At 49.6% G+C, this 14,821-nt stretch overlaps 1 pseudogene across 1 annotated transcript in view; it reads right to left on the bottom strand.

The window, feature by feature from the left end:
• The window catches only part of LOC147706252 (targeting protein for Xklp2-B-like), a 232,490-nt pseudogene that overhangs the window by 204,316 nt on the left and 13,353 nt on the right, over positions 1 to 14,821 (bottom strand). The window contains exons 3-7 of the transcript XR_015297625.1: positions 13,855 to 13,978; positions 13,573 to 13,776; positions 12,123 to 12,230; positions 1,351 to 1,472; positions 1,109 to 1,263 (exon numbers count right to left, since the gene is read on the bottom strand). The product of XR_015297625.1 is annotated as a targeting protein for Xklp2-B-like (transcript). The remainder of the gene's footprint in view (positions 1 to 1,108; positions 1,264 to 1,350; positions 1,473 to 12,122; positions 12,231 to 13,572; positions 13,777 to 13,854; positions 13,979 to 14,821) is intronic.

Below are 14,821 nucleotides of genomic sequence, written 5' to 3'. Positions count from 1 at the left end.
CTATGCAAGAAATTGACCACTTTTTAGAGGTTAGCAAGTTATCATCTTTAATATGCTCAGGCACAGAGTTCCAAATCGGTGATTCCAAAACCTTAAACCTCTGGTGCCCCTTCCTATAGTTTGGTTCTTAGGATAGTCAGCGCCTGGGGGCTTGATAACTACGTTGGACTAGGCCATAGCAATTTATTTGGCCTGCTTTTTGACGGAGGAATTTACTTTTAAACGCCAGACGCCAGCTTAAACTGGACAATTGCATACTGGCGGTGGTGCCAAAGTTTACTGCATGAACTTTGTGGAAAAAGGACAAGAACAGATCAGTCTCAGGTAACAGAAGCAATTGTTAGATTCTAGGGCATTCACATTTCAAAGGAGGTCTACTAAGGTTTAGTATTTTTTTTTCTTATTTTTAAATTAAGAACAAAGGCGAGTTGTGGACCATGCACTAAAGAGTGCCACTGTAGAGATTCTAATTGCAAATAACTATTTTGCTCAGGTCAGTTTCTATCCAACCTCAGAACAGAGTTCAAGAGCGCATCCATGAGATTAGGAGCATTCATCCTTGCTCTTCCGCCATGATGTGCTGATCTGTGTACACGTTTTTAGCATCAAGGTATGACATATGCAAGTCAAATGGTCGCCTCTGAAAGATTGAATAGGAGGAGAAGTTGCAGATTACTGGGGAAGGGGGGGATGCCCCATGGAACAGATGTAGATTTAGAAAATGCAAGCAAGATTGTCTGGGAATAGTCACAGCTGCCGATACCAATCCCTCGTATACCATCCTCCACCAAGCATTAGAAGAAGTCAAAAGGTTGCGGAGTTGAAAGTCAGATCTTAGAGGTAAACCACGAGGCCCACGTGTATTTAGAAACAGTGCGATTCTGTTTACAAATATGCTTTTAGGAGCTTGTACCCAGTCAGATGCATGGGAGCCACCCTCATTGCCACAGTGGGCAGCAAGTGAGGCCAGTGATGAAAGACCAGTGGCTGAAAGGTCAGTGCGCATGTGTGATTGACAAATGCCCCCTTACCCCAGTTTAGCAATCACATGGGCTTAATGAGTCAGCCATGTACTGCAGTACTACTAAAGTCACTGAGTTGTACTTACTGGGCAGGAAGCAGATCTCAGTGTTGCAGGGAAGTCCACCGCTTTCAACTCGTCATTAGACTTGCTCACTGGATGTCGTTTGCGCCAGGTTGTTGTGTGAAAGTGAAACTCCACTGGAATGGTTATCGGTAAAATGGTCCTGTTTACAGGCAGACCTAAAGGTCATGCAAAAAAGGAAAAAGAAAAACGAACTCAAGTCTTGCAATGTCGACAATGGCCCCTACCCTGGTACCTTTGGTTACCTGCACCCAAAATGGCTGCTCTACAGCTCTGTGCATTCTTCCTGCGTTGCTCGGCCACCTCCCTCTGTATTTTCTCCAGCTGCAGCTCCTCTGCACTTTTACTTTTGGCCAACGTGTTCCTCCTGCAAGATAAGAGGCAGGAAGGGAAGGCCGGATTCAACAAGTACTCTTTACACTTCGCCACATATCCTGGCTACTACAGCAACTGCAGACTTCTGCAAACCAGGCAGATCAACCCTGGGAACTGTGACCCAATGGATAGCTCCACAGCGCACACATGTACTCGTGTGACTTACAAAGTCAACCTTGCAACAAAGCAAGGAATGGGATACACAAGCTTTTACAGACTGTAGTGAAAAACGAAGGGGAGAGCGCGGTAGCAGTTTACACTTTGAGAATGGCTACTCAGGGCGGCGTGGTGCCAAAAGGTTTACAACATTAACTGTGGCCACAAACCACCAATACATACACATTACCAACTCCGAAGCAGAAGGGAGTGGGAGGTCCATACATCGCTCCTCCTTCCTAGCTAGAAGGACTCACAAATCGTATTTTGCAAGTAGGAAAGTAATTTGTGACTCCGTGTCCTATGTGCATTACAACTTGTCTCCCTGCAATTGCAAAGCATGTTATTTTGCGATTCACATCCTTTGCAATTACAAAAAGTTTTCACAAGGCTCTAAATTTTCCATCCAAGTCTCTCTCATCCACAGTTGCCATCTTTACTTTAACCCCCACCTCTTTTACCCATTCCCGGCACTCGATTTGTATGTTGTGTGAAGGCAGATTTGATATTGTAATCTCATTTCAGCCATTGACTTCAGATGTTGTCAATCACATTTAGGTCAGTCCACTGGAGACTCACCTTATATTTTCTGTCGCCTGATAGAAATGCATGAGGGATTTACTCCCGCTATGGACCTCGGCTGTACCTCCACTTACAGTCCACTGCTTTCTTTGTACTTACTCTGCACAGTTATAGGTGCTTACTGTTGATACTGACTCACCTTCCGCTGCCGAGCCCCCAACTTTTGACTAGTCCACTTTTGTTTTTCTGTCATCTTACATAATTGCAAAAAACTTTAGCATGCCAAAAGCAGTAGGCAGCCATCTTTAAATGGTACTTTTTATTTTAATACTAGCCAAGATGGCGGTCACAATGTCTGTGCGCAAGTGTGTACAAGCAACGTGGGGCGGCAACCATCTTGGAATTGTAAAAGTATTAAATTAAAAAAAAAGCTTTCCAGGCGGCTCCCCACTGTGCCTTTACATTTGTCTATGGCTGACGGCAATTGAACGAGCACTGAGAAGCAGTGGTGTGCGACAGTATAAAAAAAAAAAGTCATAGCCCTAATTTGGTAAGCTAGGTATGCTTTGCCAATGCTAGACTTAGCCCTTGCCACTCCTCGGATATCCCAGCGCCCTCATTACCAGTTACTCAAAAGTTTCAGATAAGGTCTTCTATAACTCTTGCATAAAATACAATACATTCAAACATGGAGTCACAACAACTACTTAACTCACTTTCAACCCATGAAGTTTTTAATTTTTATAAAAGGTTCTTATAAACACGCAGCCAGCATTAAAGGCAAAATTCTGACACTGAGCGAAAAGCTTGAATTTCTACCATTAATGTAACCACCATATGGGGGGTTTGGCGTGGCTAGGCACGCAATGGCAGCAGACTCACACCGGTAGAGCTCCAGCCTGAGCTCCCCTTCCCCGGGCTGAAACTCCCAAAAACATTATCCGTAACCGGCCCCAAATGCTGGCGGAGTAACCGGACATCGTTCTCCACCCCTCCACCAGCTCTGGTGAAATTTGGTCACCCGTAGCGGCTCCGGGCCCGCAGAGATATTAAAGCTGCATCGCGCACCGACTGATCGGCGGGCGCAACTAAGTGAGGCCGGGGAATCTGGCCTGGAGACTGGGGGCGGAGCCTGCAACACGAGACGCCGGATGCCCCTTGCGGGCCTAAAAGCAAACTTGAGCAGGCAAACCAAACCCGAGAGCGCCAACTGCCGCAGGCACATGACAGCGCCCCAGTACCCCGCATTTGCAGTCCGCAATTATGAGAAACCCTGAAGCTGAGCTACGCACGACGCCTGCGAGGAGCCACTGTTGGGAGAGGCATGGACACCCGGTGAGCGCGAAGGTACATCACAGGCCGGGCTGGAGCCCAATGTGGACGAGGGCATAGCGCGACATCAACCCTGCAATAATTGCAATGCGCCCATCGGAGTGCAGCTGCTGGTGAATTGCGGGTGGAGCGCTCAGGCGCTGTTATTTGCCCCTTCGCTGGCCGTGTCACTGTGCGGATATCCCCACTGGCTGTGGACCCTTTGCAACGTTGCCATATCACAGGGCACCTGGCCGGCAGGCCCAACCTCAGGAGGCTGGGTCCTGCAGCGTGGAACTGGACCTGGGGGCAAGGCCTACATCGTGAGGCCTCTTAGAGACCCGCATTTACACCTGGGAGACCACACCTGTGCCCCCAGGGTCCCGGCAACTACTGGTGCGCATTGGCGCTCCCACACCCCACAGCTCCTGCCTTCTGAAGCCTAGAGGGGGCCCGGAATGCGGGACTGCCCCAGAAACCGCTAAACCATTACTGCGGAGGAAGGCGCAATCTCCCCGGGAGAGGGACCCGTCACTGCCAACAAAGGCGGAGCCCCACACTGGCAGGGGTGAAACACGGCAACAGCCCAGGCCATGGAATACCGCCATAAAACACGCTGTGGCCCGCCTTTGGAATTAGGAGACGCAGCAAGACGCCCCCTTGCCTCCCCCCGCGAGACGTCAGGGCTTACAGGACTGGCACCACCACGCCAGGGAACACCCCGACAGATGCTTTGGCATCCACAACAGGGGGGGGGGGGGGGGGGGGGGGCAAACGAATAGTGGACACTTCGCGCAGGCGCACTTGCAAGAGCTGGGCACGATGCAGCGGCAGCTGGCATTCTCTGCAGATGCACTAAGCAGCTATCCTAGACCCGCAGGCGCACCCATAGGCGACGCCCAGCGTCACGAACCACAGCGGCCATACATATCAGAGGCTGGAGATAACATGAGGTAGCCACGTCAGGAGCGCCAACCGCCTTAGAGGTCCTACAAAGGGGGGTGGTGATGAACAGAGTGTCTGAATTGAGCAGACCACTCTTACCCAGTCCAAAGATCAGGGCTTGATCCATCACCGTTATTTATCTCACTGCCCCATCCCAGCTCAGAACCTGGCTATATGCAAATCAGTCTGTCCCTGGCCCAGTGCATCATGGGAACAGGGCAGACTAAACTACCAAGCCAATTCTTTACCAGAAAGGAGACAAGCTACCGGGGACCGGTTTCTGGCATTTCAGCCGTCTTCGGCCCGGCTTGCTTGAATCCTGATGGAGCAGTGAGAAAGGGACTCATGTCTGAGTATACCCTGCCACACCTATAGTTGCCAAAATCGATTTACAACATTTTTGTCCACCCTAAGCGTGGAAGGGTATTCTCAGATGTGAGACCCTTGCTCATTGCACCATCAGGATTCAAGCAAACCGGGCCGAAGACGGCTGTAATGCCAGAAACCGGTCCCCGGGAGCTTGTTTCCTTCCCAGTGTAAGAATTGGCTTTTGTAGTTTGGTTTGCCCTGTTCCCATCATGCACTGGGACAGGAACAGACTAATTTGCATACAGCCAGGTTCTGAAACTGGGATGGTGCAGTGAGCTAAAAAACGGTGTTGGATCTAGCCCTGATCTCTTGACTGGGTGAGAGCTTTCTGCTTAATTCAGAGACTGTCCCTCACCACCCCTTGTTGTAAATATTTTTGTCCACCCTAAGCGTGGAAGGGTATTCTCAGATGTGAGACCCTTGCTCATTGCACCATCAGGATTCAAGCAAACCGGGCCGAAGACGGCTGTAATGCCAGAAACCGGTCCCCGGGAGCTTGTTTCCTTCCCAGTGTAAGAATTGGCTTTTGTAGTTTGGTTTGCCCTGTTCCCATCATGCACTGGGACAGGAACAGACTAATTTGCATACAGCCAGGTTCTGAAACTGGGATGGTGCAGTGAGCTAAAAAACGGTGTTGGATCTAGCCCTGATCTCTTGACTGGGTGAGAGCTTTCTGCTTAATTCAGAGACTCTGTCCCTCACCACCCCTTGTTGTAAATATATTAGAGGTCCTACAGCACCACCGCACATCATGACCTACACTGACCGGGCCGTCCATTGAAGCGGCCCCTGCGGCGGGGTTGGTGGGGAGGGGGGACGGGTTCTGGCTGACACTGCGGGCTCCGTTGCCTATCACTGCTCATGTCTGAGGGTGTGAAGACGCGCACTGGCATTGGCGGTGCACAGCTGAAGGGGAAAATGGACAAGCTCCCGAAACCTGCGGACGTCGACCACGTGGCGACTAAACTGGACACTATTCTGGCTGTCATGGAGCGGCTGGAAGAAATCTCTCCAGCTCACCCGCACCTCTAGAGACCAAACTAGACAGCGTTTGCAATTGACCTGACCACAAGAAACTGGCAGATAGCACCACGTCGCTGGAGGGCGCTATGGCAGACCTTGAGCCCAGAGTTAGCCAGACGGATAAGCAGGTGAGAGATCTCCTGAACAGAGCGGAATTAGAAGACAGCCCCGAGGATGCAGAAAGGTGGGCGCGGAGAAACAACGTCAGAATAGTAGGTGTGCCGGAACGTTGGGAGGGCAAAGAACCTACGCAGCATGTGGAAGACTGGCTGAGGACCCTGCTGCCGGGGGCGCCCTGTCGCCACACTTTGTGGTGGAACACGCGCACCTTGCACCGACAAGGCCTCTTCCCACGGGATCTAACCCTCTGCCACTGCTTATTCGGATTCTGAACTACCGCGACTCAATTCTACGTGAAGCCAGGAAACTTGTGGATATCCAGATCGACAAGTCTAAAAAAACAACCAGATGTCACCACAGACAGCAGATCTGATAAACTGACAGGTGCCACTGGATCTCAACGGGGAGCATCAGAACAGTAGCGCTTTTGATTCTGAACCCAACGCATAGCTCTGCTGGATGGTGGCCTAGCAAATGCTTGGGGCAAGGTTCTTGCCTAACCATGGGACAACGTACATGGAACAGTGAGTACTACCCTCGAAGCTTGAACAGTAACACGGCGCTGCACTGATGACTTTTAGCTGCCCCCGACAGTTGGGCAGCCTGGCCCTCTACGAGGTGCAAGAACCTGTATACCTTGCCTAATTATGACCGGCCTCGAATAGACATATGCATAGCGAGCCAGGCCATGATAGTTTGCCATACATCTCGCCGGATAACGCCTGCTTCCTGCGGCCTGGGGAGGGGCGAGGCCTCCCTCGCTGGCCATACTATTTAAACACCGTAGCTGTGCCCATCATAAAGCGACCCCCTGAACTGAAAGGTTAATTACCTCAATTGAAAGTTTGGACGGCGGCATGTTTAGCAACCAACATTTTGGTATTCTTCACTGGTTTAGCCCTCTATGGCCGGTTATGTTCTTTACCATACGAATCTTTTGTTACTTTGAGAATTTCATCCTAATGTCAATGAGCATCTTTTTGTGGATAGGCAGTGGAAATGCTGAGGCTCCGGGGGTGGGCTCCTGGGGTAGAAGAGTGGCGGGAAATGAATACAGGGATCACTTAGCAAAGTAAAATGACAGATAAAAATATGCACCTGGAACATCAGAGGGATGCACACACCATCACGCAGGTATCAAATGTATTCCTACCTCAAACACCATCAGGTCCACATCGCACTCCTACAGGAGACACATTTAAACAAGGCGGAAGTGCAAACACTACGCCGCAGATGGCACGGGCAACTCTACGCCACGGAATACTCCTATGCCCGGAGAGCTACTATGGGCGAGACCCGGGGCTCCTTTCACGGTAACACAATCACACACAGACTCAGAGGGCAGATTTGTGATCGTCCAGGGCAGGATGGATGGACAACCGGTGGTCCTGGCTTCCTTATACTCCCTGAACACGGACCACGGAGATTTATTTGCGCAGCTAGCGCCCTGGCACGGCGTCCCCTGGATATTGGGAGGCAATTATGATTGCATACTTGGCGCCACACTAGACCGCTCCTCCCCCCCCCCCCAGGCCGGCACACCAGAGCATGGCGCCATGAAAGCTCTCACCCACTGGGCAACACAATGGGACCTGCACGATATTTGGTGTATTCGTAACCCCACCTCTAGGGTGTATTCCTACTACTCGGGATCACACAATTTGTACACGAGGTTAGATATACGATATCCGGACCTTCTCCCCCTAGCCACAGACACATACTACATGGTCCACACCCACTCCGACCACAACCCGCACATACTTGCCATAGCATGGGAGCGTCCACACCCGCCCATCCCCACTTGGAGATTATAGCCAGCTCTGCTCCTCGATGCCCCCTTCCGCGACTCCCTCACGGCACAAACAGCACAATACTTCGAAGATAACACCGGCAGGGCGTCCTCCCCCCAGATTGAATGGGACGCCTTTAAGGTAGTTATCAGGGGACACTGCTTGGGAACATACAGAAACAGCTAGAGGGAGAACTGACACAGAGACCGACCTGCTAAAACGGGAACAGGAGGCACGGATGCGCCGTTACTTACAGCGCGTGCGGAACATGCGCGACTATTGGAGCGGCTTTGCCATATTAATTATGCAGCCCACTCGGCACGCACGATCTCATTGATAAGCCTGGGAAATTGCTGGCCTGGCTCAAACAGGAAGATAGATCAGCGCCTGTATCTGCGATCTGCAGACAGGGGCGATGTGGTGTATACGCAAGCTACGATACATGCGGCTTTCACAGGTCGCTATCAGGCTTTGTACCGCTCCCAACTGCGGGTCCCAGCCGCAGACATCGTAGACTATATCTCAGACATACAGCTACCGAGATGGACTGCCGCACAGCAAGGCGAGCTAGGGGCACCGCTTGCACCCGAAGAGCTACGCACCGCCATTTTTGCCCTGTCGAATGGTAAGTCCCCTGGCCCAGACGGGCTACCTGCTGAATACTTCAAAGCCTGCTCTGACATTCTGATTCCAGAGCTGCTAAAAATGTATGCAGCTGCCGCTGAGGACTCCTCTTCCCCCCGCCAAACGAAGCCACGCTTGTCTCCATCTTAAAACCCGGTAGGGATGGCACGCGCATGGGCTCCTACAGACCGCTGGCCCTGCTAAATACAGACAAGACACTGGCTTCCACCTTAGCTCAGCGTCTGGCCCCCCCTAGTCTCAACTCTCGTGCACCATGACCAAAACTGCTGTTTAGAGTGCAAGCCTATGCCACCCACCAATGGCCCAAATCGGGGTGCCTCGTATTGGACCTCGAGAAGGCATTTGACTCCGTCGAGTGGCCCTACATTAGGGCAGTGGTGGAGAAATATGACCTTGGGGACAACTACAGCGACATGGTGGTTTACTCTACCAAAAACCGACCGTACGTGTACACACAACAGGCTGTTATCTGACGCCATCCGGGTGCTGAGAGGCACTAGGCAGGGTTGCCCCCTGTCTCCACTGCTCTTTTCAATGGCCATGGAACCTCTTGAAACTTGCTCAGGATGCAGGGAGAGGAGTGGGGGATCCCACTGGCAAATGGCTTACATGTGGTCTCGCTATACGCGGGCGACTTGCTCCTATACATTAGAGACCTGACTCTTATACCGCAGTTTCTATATGATACCTTTCGTACTTGAGGCCATGTCGGGACTCAAAGTTAACTGGACCAAATCCGGAGCGTACTCCTTTAGCCCAGATACACAGGAGTGTGACATCTGTATTAATGGCGGGAGACTTGCCTGGTACCCTACCACATTTAGGTATCTTGGAATACACATATATAGACCCCGTCTGACATCTTGGAGGGAAACCTGGTCCGGGCTATCTCCTCCCTGCATGCACAGAACCTTTTGGAAGACCCTTCCTCTGAACGTGCCCAGCCGAGTTGCACTGATGAAGATTATAGTCTTACCAAGACTATTATGCGAATACCCCAGTATATGTTCCAACCCGGGTGTTTCAGGAGCTAGAAACCTCACACCGGAACCTCATCTGGGAGGCCTCGCGTAGCGCTGACGAAGCTCTAGATACCGCTGGGGGCCTTGCAGTTCCCAAGCTGGTACTGTACTACCTGGCAGCACAGATGCAATGGGTGACAGGAAGGCTGAGTGGTAGAAACTTAGGTGACACCGCCACAGACGCTACAACCTAGACTCATACGCAGGTCTTCGCATTTCACCCCCTGCAGTCGCAGCTGGCAGTAGCTCGCAGAGGTTTTCTGCACTGCTTGAAACCAACTCGCGAGGTGAAGCCATATGCCCCAGCGCTTCCGCTGCTGGGCACTCCGAGAGGGTGGAGTGGTGACAGAGGCCATGCTGGAGAGGTGGGTGCAGGCAGGAGTGGAGACGCTGGGCGACATGTACGCAGACGGTGTCCTGCTTCCCTTTGAGGCGATGGCCATGGACACGGGCCTACCAGCTGGGCAGTTTCTCCTTCATGCGTCCATAGTGCGCACACTTGCACTCCCTTGGGGAGACATGACTGAAGAGCTGCAAACACACCACTTCATACAATACCTCCATGTCATGGGCAATGGGTCCCACATAATCCATTGGCTAGCGCAGGCTCTCCTGATGCACACAGCACTCCACTCAACAGCTACCGGACAAGTGGGCGGCAGATAGGGGGAGGGTATGAACGGAGTGGGCAATGGTACTGGCTGGCCCAGTTAGGGTCCCTCACAACTCCCGCTTTAAAATCATACAATTTTATATACTACACTGCGCATACCTGTCGCCAGACAAAATCAACAAATACTTCCCGGTTACCACTACTGCGTGCCCACGCTGTTCCCTGGTCGGCGCTGACATGCTACATATGCTCTGGGCTTGCCCCAATATACACATACTGGACCACAGTGACTGCCTTGCTACGGCAGAGTGCTGGCGAAGACCTGCCACACACGTGGGAAGCTTGTATTTTGGGACTCTACAAGAGGACGAAGCTCAACAGGGTACTGGCTAGGTTCTGGGACTTCGTCACAGCCATGTGCTTACTCACCAAACGTTGTAAGAAGGGCGAACCCCTACAAGCCAAACACTGGTATGCCTCGTGCGATAACTGGGCAAGAGCGGAGAACGTCGTACTGCACAGGGAGGAGACGGTGGGGCACAGGAAATTCCCCATTGCGCAACTCTGGGATGACACCCTGAACTCCTTCCAACAGGAGATTTTAGATCAAGGAATCACTTAGATTATACCTCTTTAGACCAGCCGTGACTAATAGGTGGGGCAGAAACCCTCATGCCCCCATCGATACCTCCCCATTTTAGATAAGTGAAAGACATAACTGATACATGAGAGGTGCTGTTGCAGAGATGTAACATGACAGCCGCTCAGGATCCCCGCTCTTCCGACACCGGCATTCCGATACCTGTTAGACATCACTGAACCACTCCCCCCCACTCCTCTGAGAGAGACCCGCGTTTGACAAGGCCCCACCTGCCACACGCTGTTGCCCCGGAGGCACACCTCCACAGACCCACATTGATTTACTAGCCCTTTACCCTCAACCCCCCCCCCCCCCCATTTTAAGTTATTTTCTTTCTCTTTAGTTTCTCCCCCTGACACCTCACAATGTTGGCGAGTCCTTTCCTTTTTTATTTTATCCAGACTTCAATTTCCCCTCCTGGTTCCGTTCGGATGTCAAGGCAGTTTTACCTGCTACATGCCAGTTACACAGTTGTGAATATTATATTAGTTACTGATACCCGACTAATCCGCAACATTCTAGATAGGACCATACTGGTGATAAACTACATATCGGCTAATGGGAGTGACCTGGGGAAGGCGCGCGCAACAGTACGAACATGCCGCCTCACACCACATCTCCTCCCCATACCCCAAGCTACACTGCCAATAACACTGTACAACATCACTCTCAGAAATATACATCCCTTCTCATATATCCTATCAGTTTTGCTGCAAGAACCGCGATGTGTTCAATGACCCATTATGTATCATTGCTATACTGTATTGTTGTTATGGTGTTATGCAGATTATATGTACCATTTCCTCTTACATAATGCATAATTGTATACTGACAATGAATATTGGAAAACTAAATATATTGAAACAAAAAATTAATGTAACCACCATTAACACAGTGATCAGCCCTCGACTGGTGACACAGTACGACAATTCTTCGTTCCTTAATGACTGGAACAAGGAATTCTCGTTTGGTGCAGCATTTTGTTTGCGTTCTTTTAGCCAGACTTGGGGAGGTGGAATTGGAAAGTGAATTTGTCCAGTTTCACCACTTGTTATCACGGATGAGAAAATGGGACCTGCTAGTCACTAGCAACCAAAACAGGGACTTTATTTTTATGAACAATTTTTTTTTGTAGTACCCTGCAGTTTACAGAAACTGTATTTGATACTCTGCTTTAGAGCACTGCATGGACACGGATCCCCAAGCTTTACCCAGCGTGGCAAGGCATAAAGGCCTCAGTTGATGCTCGCCCATAAGACGACAATTAAGGAACGCATGATCCCTTCAACCAGATCATTTATTTGCATACCACCAAGAGGCAAGCAATACAACCCCATCCCTAAAATACAGGGCTTGGGGATGTAAAGAGTCCCCTTTTCCACAAGTTCAATATTTTAATATGTTCTTGACTGCTACCCAGACTCTAAAATGACCAACGTAGATCAAAGTCCTCCTCCATCCCCAATTAAGAAAGCATCTCAATTACCTGAGGACGGTGGGTGTCGATGGAACGGATCGGCTGGTGCTTGGTCTGACAGACCCACCAAATGTACCCATGGGGCCTTTACTTATCGACTTCCCTCTAGTAAGCGTGCTTAAGAGGAAACAGAAAATAATTAATGTCCTAGTGGATTTAGGGTTCATGAACAAGCAAGAGTCTTCAACATGTGTAAACACCACATAGACTAAGAAATCTTGCCGGTCCCCTTTACACTGTATTTCGAAAGGTCCAGGCTTGTTTAAGGGTACTTTGTCAATGCAACAACCTCATGCTTTACATTGAGCACTTACTGTCGCACCAGAAGTGACAAATCGCAGCTTTCTGGAGCTCCTTCTACATACACTGTGGAAAGGAAACATTACTACTGCACAGGTAACAGGACTCCATTAATGTGTCATTTAGTTATTTTGCAAGACATGCGCATTGTGGTTTTAAAAAAACACTGCTGAACAAAATGTGGGATGAGGCTGTGTGATGCCCAAGAAGGATAACCAAACCAGTCAAGCCAACTTGAAGCCAGCATATTCAGTGAAGGCTCAGTTCAGGAACTGCCAACATTCTAACAACTTGACCTACAACAAAATTGTTCAGTACAGATTATGCTCTCCCAAACTGCAACCTACGATTCACAATTACAAAGCCCAGCAACCACAATGACCAGCTATGGATTTTGACTACAAACCACTACAAAAAAATTGGGCTGCCCTCCAGAAATAACTAGCCCATTTTGGCGTTGGATACTAAAGACAGCCTGCTACTTATTTTAGCAGGAAGTGTAGTACTAGTATGTTGAACTTTAAACTCACGTAAACATTTGTAGGGCCCTTGGAGACAGGAATCTATAGAGAACTTAAGAAAATATATTCAATATGGAGGTGAAGAGCCACTGATTGGCAATATTAGACAAAGACTGCAGTAGACCAAGACACCACCTGTTTCAAGGTGAAACCTAAGACGAGTGCACAGCTATTCACATACACCAGTCACTCACGCAAAAGTAAGCAGAAATCAAAACCAGTCTTCAGAGAACAGTATGGTCTACAAGAAACTCAACCTTGATGTACACAAACCACACCTTCACTCACTGCTTCACCCATCACCACAGTGCATCAAATTATCATAGCGGTTTGTAAATGCTCTTAACCTGCAAAGGACAATCCACACCAAAAGTCACAGAATACAGATACAAACATTTGCCCCACCACTAAACGTCTTACATGAACATCATATGAGTTACTGGTCACTTGAAGGCCTGCCGAATTACTGCAAATGTCTTACTTCCCAACAGTTTTCAGAATCAAAACTGGCTAAAGCAAGCCCTCCACAGATCTGGCAACAAACGTCCCCCCCCGACCCACTCCCTTCCCAACACCCTACAGTAATTTTCTTCTTTTTTTACACAGCATACAGCTTTGGCTTCTTATTTGTTGGGTACCTGATAGGGGAAGTGGCATTTGTCGGCAGGTGCCCTTCAGAAGGTGTAAGCGATTGCCCATCAGCTGTGGGAGGAGGCAAAGCCTCTTCAGCAGCAGGAAGGGTTGGCCCGTTGACCGGAAGTAGGACATTAACAGTGAGTCTTTCCTTGCGGATCTTTGCCAGCTGCCTCCTCTTTTGCTGAAGGGACAGTCTCCGGGATACCCTGTTGGAAGCAGAAGTTAGACGTTATGTCAGAAGATGTTCAGTAGACCCTCAAGGATGACTTGTTTCATAACCATACCTCCTTGGCATTCTTGCAGATATTCTGGCTTCCAATACTTGGGTAATAGAGGCATTCCATACACTAGAATGTGTGCTCCGAGGAGAGGCGGCGATATTGCCAAACTGCTTTGCATTGCTGCACTCTGGAATTAATGACAAATTAGAATTGCACAAACTAGATTTACACCATCAAAAAGGTGTGGTTAAAGAAGCAGCTATTTCACATGAATACTACAATAGAAATTGTACAAGACTTAGCCAATGTTGCTCGTTTTTTCTTACAGCTCAACACAAAGGTGCAAGGTGCATGGAGGCCAAAAGACCATAGCCAGAAAAATTCTTCTGATGGATTCAATTGCTGACTCCTCACCTTTAGAATATCTCCATGCACCAGACTGGATCTGTAATTCTTTAATTGCTGTTGCAGCACCACCAAGTGATACAGATGCTGGGAACACCTCATCACAGCCCTGAAGTGACTGTGCAGGGTTGCATATACCCACGCATGCAGACATCTCTGGCTTGTTTTTCGTACCCTTCCACCCCCAACTTAATCTGCCTACTGACCATTTCAAAGTTAAGTGTTCTAGAAAAGAAATTTCCCAAAACAGGATTTAAGCAGTACAATGGTCGAAGGAATCAGATGAGGTTACCAGACCCCCATGGTATGAGATTGTGGTGCAGGAGTGCCAGTTATGATTCAAATTACTGTGACAAGTGTGACTTGATTCACTCGAAGGCGATCAGATAACGGGCAACAAAACTGCGCATTGCAGAAGAGGTCCTGTACAAAGCAACCAGCATGCTACAGTCTCGCCTGGCCACCTTGTCAGAGGAGTTAAGTCAATTGAAGTCAGACAGAAGCTATGCTGCTGGCGGAGTAAGGGCCCCCCTCCATTTCATTCTGAGTCCATTCCATGGCAGTCCTGTACATCCCGAATTGTTGCATCGATCCCTTGACAGATTAGAGGCCTTTAAAGAATTTT

This window comes from Lissotriton vulgaris, chromosome 7 (genome assembly GCF_964263255.1).
Source record: "Lissotriton vulgaris chromosome 7, aLisVul1.2, whole genome shotgun sequence".
NCBI classification, from domain to species: domain Eukaryota; kingdom Metazoa; phylum Chordata; class Amphibia; order Caudata; family Salamandridae; genus Lissotriton; species Lissotriton vulgaris.
Note: the sequence above shows the minus strand (reverse complement) of the source record. Positions and strands in the feature narration are given on the sequence as shown.